Genomic DNA, 4,944 nt, shown 5'->3' on the forward strand with positions numbered 1-4,944 from the left:
CTCTCTCCCAGGTAGCATCTTAAATGAACAAAGAGCCCTGTTGCTTGCTTCGACATTTCCTCTCTCTAAGTGTGACCCTCAAGTCAAGTCACAAACTCTTGGTTTCTTTGTGAGGACAGTGTGAATGATGAAACCTTTCTTACAGGCCTCACTCACAGGGCTGTTCCATAGCTCAAATAGGATTATGGACTTGAAAATGAGAAGACTCATTTGTAAATCGTAGATGTCTGTGTCACAAATATAAGGGACTCGTATCACTGTCCTTACACATTGCTTTGCTACCGCCATACTCACAGGTGCTAGTACTCTCTCCTTAAAAACACTGCTTCTCAGTCCCTGCTTTAGAATATAGCATGGATCTCTATGGCCATTTATTCAAATCCAAGAGTCTCTGGTCAGATGTTTCTTGGTTCAGAACCCAGTCTTGTCTTCGATGCCACAAACTACGATTGCCATCAATTCCAGTCCGTCTAAGTGAATCTTCACGTCATTGGCACACATACTGGTTGTCTTAGAGCCTGAAATTTTCTATATGTTTTCCCTTATATGTGACATTTTAGCTCACCCTAAAATGCAAATCGCTTCTAATGCTTCATTTACTATCATTTCCATCAAAAGGCCACATGCAGGGGGAAATGGGGTAACCTCGCCAGAACTAATGTTCTACATGCTAATTACATGACATGTCACTTAAATTCACATCCATCTTTTTTTTTTTGTTTGTTTGCAAACTTGTTTTTATTCCCTACATCCTTTTCTACAACGCTTAAAAAATAGATTTTGCAAAACATGGGACATGAATGTCATTTGTTGTGTATGAATTTGCTAAGAAATAGGGTGTAGCACAGCTGTTATTTTTCCACATATCCTACTCAATCTGTCATGCGTTTACTGTGTTTTATAAATATGTGTCATATTTGGAAATATATTGTTCACATATCTTGCATGCTTTCCATTTGAGGCATGCTAAAAATACAGTATCAGTTTGTCAACATGGCTTTCAAAAACAAGATCCCCTCATCTGAAAATTCCAACCCAGTCCATAGTCCAGACCAGGCGGTTATTATAAGACATTTCGCTTCCTGTTTCTTACTTCGCCCTCGTCCGGCTCAGTCTTTATGTCCCGTCTAAGTTGTGCTTGAAGCATCTCTGATACGAAAATATCTTAGGTGTGTGACTCAAAATCAAGGTGGTATATTCCAATTGCTTCGTCTTCTAGAATGCATGCTTAAGCCGGTGCGGGAATAAAAAGAAATCACAATCCAGCTTCCTTCATCGCGGGACCGTTCCTTCTGATGAGTCAGGAACAACGCATTGAGATAGCGCCGTTGGTGTGTTTCCACTAACTGAAAGCTCCAAGGTGTGTGAATCATAAACTCGGCTGGCTTCCAGGGCACTAAAAATGCTTATTTTCTTTCCACGCAAATGACCACAGCCGTGGATTGAGGGCGAAGTCACGTAGCCTCCTGGAGAATTTAGAACCCAGGCATAGTGGCGTGGGGAAACTGAGGCCAGGCTGGGAGAAGTGGAGGGTAGACTCTAAATATCAATTCTTTCAGAAAACAAAAACTTTCTTGTCCTTTCTGAGCCAAAAAGAACAAGGCAACGGCTAAACAAGAAAAACGAGTTGGTGTTCTTTCATTCTTTCCTTTTTAAATTATCTTCTACATTATAAAGTACATCTGTCAGTTTCTTTTAAATAAAGGCAAAATTAGCCTAAGAAAGCCACACTCTGGATCTCATATTTCCAACAGACAGAAACTTCGCAGTGACAACCACTATTATTACACTATTATTATTTATTACATGTTTATTTCCGACATTAATCTGATCTTAACACATTATCAGCCGACTGCTTCCTTGCAGGAGGAAAGCTTGCTCCGTGGGCGGGCAGCGTGCAGAGCACGGTCCCCAGCCTGGACTGGATCTGTGCTCGTTCTGTGCAGCTGCACCGCTCTGGCTAGCTGAGCAGCAATCCCCACGTGACCAAGAACGGCCCCAGACTCCCCACTATCTCACTTCCTTTGTGTGCGTTGTGGACACCCACAGATGGGCGGGGGGACGGTGGAGGCCGGCTGGAGAGGCTGCACGGCAGGGTTTTGGACCTAGAACTCGACTTGGGGGTAGAACTCCGGAGGAAGCTTGGAAGGGGCTCTTCCTCCCTAATGTGGGCTCAGAAAATGCATTCCCCAGTTTATGGGAGAGACTTGGCTGTGTCTCAAGAATGCCTCACTTGTTATCACTGAAAAAAACAAGTCCAGCTCCTGGTGATGTGATCACCCGCCCACCTTTTGAGATTTCAGCATATTGTTTAACCGCCAGCACCTCAACGGTCCTGGGTCAGGACAATCAGACCTTTGTCCCCGCAGCTCTTTGGTCTCTTTTTCCTGCTCAACAGCCGTGCAGGGGAAGGCAGGTACGGTTTTCCCATGCTCCCCAGACAGGGGAAGCTCACATGGATTCCAGAGGACAGGAATGGGCCCTGGCTTTCCCAGCTCACGTTTCTTTTAGCTCTCGTACTTTCTGAATTGTCACCTGCCCATGCTTCCCTCCACCCCAGCCCATTTCAGACCTACTGGGGGGAAAAAATGACCTTTTCCAGGGTGTGCTCTGGAAGAAACTGTGTGTCTTCAAAAACGTTCATTCATTCCCAATCACTAAATTCTCCATATGCATTCATTATTTTTCCATTGTGTGCCTGTTGCTCTGCTAACCAGAAATTGATCGAAAAGCTGCAGATCACCGTCCAGCCTGCAGATTCCAAGATGGCCTCCAACGTCCCCCACCCTTGTGTAACCTCCTCCCCTTGGGTGTGAGAAGACCCTTAATTTGTTTTTAACCAAAAGAACACCGCAAAGGTAATAGGATATCATTCCTGTTTTCATTACCTTAGTGGCAAAGGTGAAGGGATTTTTCACATATAATTAAGATCCCTAATCAGTTGTCTTTCAGTTAATCGAAAGAGAGATTGTCCTGGGTGGGTCTGACCTAATCAGATGAGCCCTTTACAAGAGAATCTGGAGGTCAGAGACAAAGCAGCTGAAGCAGCAGGTTCTGTCTCTCCCTTCCTGGCTTCCAAGAAGCAAACAGCCGGGAGATGCACAGCTCTGAGGAGAATTCTGCCCTGTGAGTGAGCCTGGGAGAAGAAGGACCCTGAGCCCAGAGGAGACCCCAGCTCCAGCTGACACACTGACTGCAGTCTGTAACTACCCCTGCAGAGAACCTAGTTAACTCGTGGAAGCTGCGAGATTAAAAAAAGAAAGAAAGAAAGAAAAAAAAGTGTGTTACTTGAAGCCACTGAGTTTGTGGTAATTTCTTACACTACCTTAAAAAACTAAGACACTTACGATCTAAGAAGAAGCTAGGATTTAACCCAATTTAGCGGGTGTCTGTGAAATCTAAGATTCACCAAAAAAAAAAAAAAAATTTTTTTTTTAGCTTCTTGGACTATTATATAAACAAGATGTAAAGGTGATAGGTAGCACTGATAATTATATCCATGGTGATAAAACCAGTCTTGTCATTTGGAAACAATAGTGACAGCTGTATTTGCTCCCTCATTCTCTCCTGGTCTCACACACACAGCTGCTCAACCAGCGGCTATCGAGAAGGTCTGGTTGGTAGCATTAGCAAACCCACTGAGAAGCATCCGATACCAGTTCCAGGCAGGCACTTTTAAATCTTCTCCCATCTAGAGAGGTCACCTTGGAGAGGAAGAGTGGGTTCGATGCGAACATTCCAGGAAATCTTTGGAACGCTAGGATTTCAAGAGTCCGTCCATCCTAAGCACGCAGACTCTCCCAGATGGCGCCTCAAGCAGGACGTGGCTAGGAGGACAGCAGTAAGCACATAGCAGGTGCTCAGGAAACACTGAAGACACTGAAGTGGAAAGGCATCTCCACTTAGAACACTTCAGGTAAAATGGTTTGTCTGTTAAGCTCTCATCAGCAGATTTGATCAGGAAGCTTAGCGATCCTTTCGAATATTAACTTTATTAGGAAAAGTGTGGGATTTTCTGGCTGTCCTGAGGGCTAGGGAGCAGAATGCAGTGAGGGCTGTGACAGGAGGCCTGGCTGGGGAGGCACGACCACCTGGAAGCCGAAGCCAGTGGAACCAGAAAGCGCCCATGGAGCTCACAAGTGGGAGGCACAGAGGGTATGTGTTTTGGTGAGCGACCCCCTCGCACGAAAAGCCCATTGTGACAAAAAATGCAAAAATAATATTGATAACACAAGGTGGGGGCTGAGAGGTCAGTGATCCAAAGCCTCAGGCAGTGGCCGTGTGGTGACGAAGAAGGCACCTAAGAGAAACCCAGCACTTCCTCCGAGCTGTGTGAACTTGGTCAGGTTCTGACCCACCCAAGCTCTGGTTCTCCCCATTGAACAACAGGGATAATTTTAGTGCCTACGTCACAGCGAACTGTGCTGAGCTACTGTGAGAAAAACATAATTCCCGGTGACGAGCCGGGAGAGGGAGGGTGCTCCATAAATGTTTATGGTTATTATTCACAGTGGTAAAACCTAAAAGGCAAATGGCAGGAGCAGCTCGTTGGGTATTACAATGTCTCGGGAATGCTTCACCATCTGACTCTTATTCCAGAAAATTCCACGTTCATCCTGTGACCCCACTCACAGCAGTGCCAACTGGTTTCAGCAGGGAGAGTACGCAGACGCCAGAGCGCTGAGCAGGCGGAGCGAGCCCTTGTGCTGTGTCTGAGATGTTGGCCCATTGTTCCTGTCCTTCCCGGGATGGCAGTGGTGGCAGCAGGGCCTTCTTTCCAGTCATACCCTCCTGGGCCCTTGTCACCCCGCCCCCAGGCCCCATTCTGTCCCTCTGCAGGGCCCAACAGTGGCCTTCTGTGCTCCTTTTTGTTTGCGCTTCCGCTGGGCTGGACTCACCCTAGTTCACAAGCTCTCGATCTGTCCTCAGAAGCCCCGGAGCCCA

The sequence above is a fragment of the Mustela nivalis genome (genome assembly GCF_964662115.1).
Source record: "Mustela nivalis genome assembly, chromosome: 2".
Classification (NCBI taxonomy): domain Eukaryota; kingdom Metazoa; phylum Chordata; class Mammalia; order Carnivora; family Mustelidae; genus Mustela; species Mustela nivalis.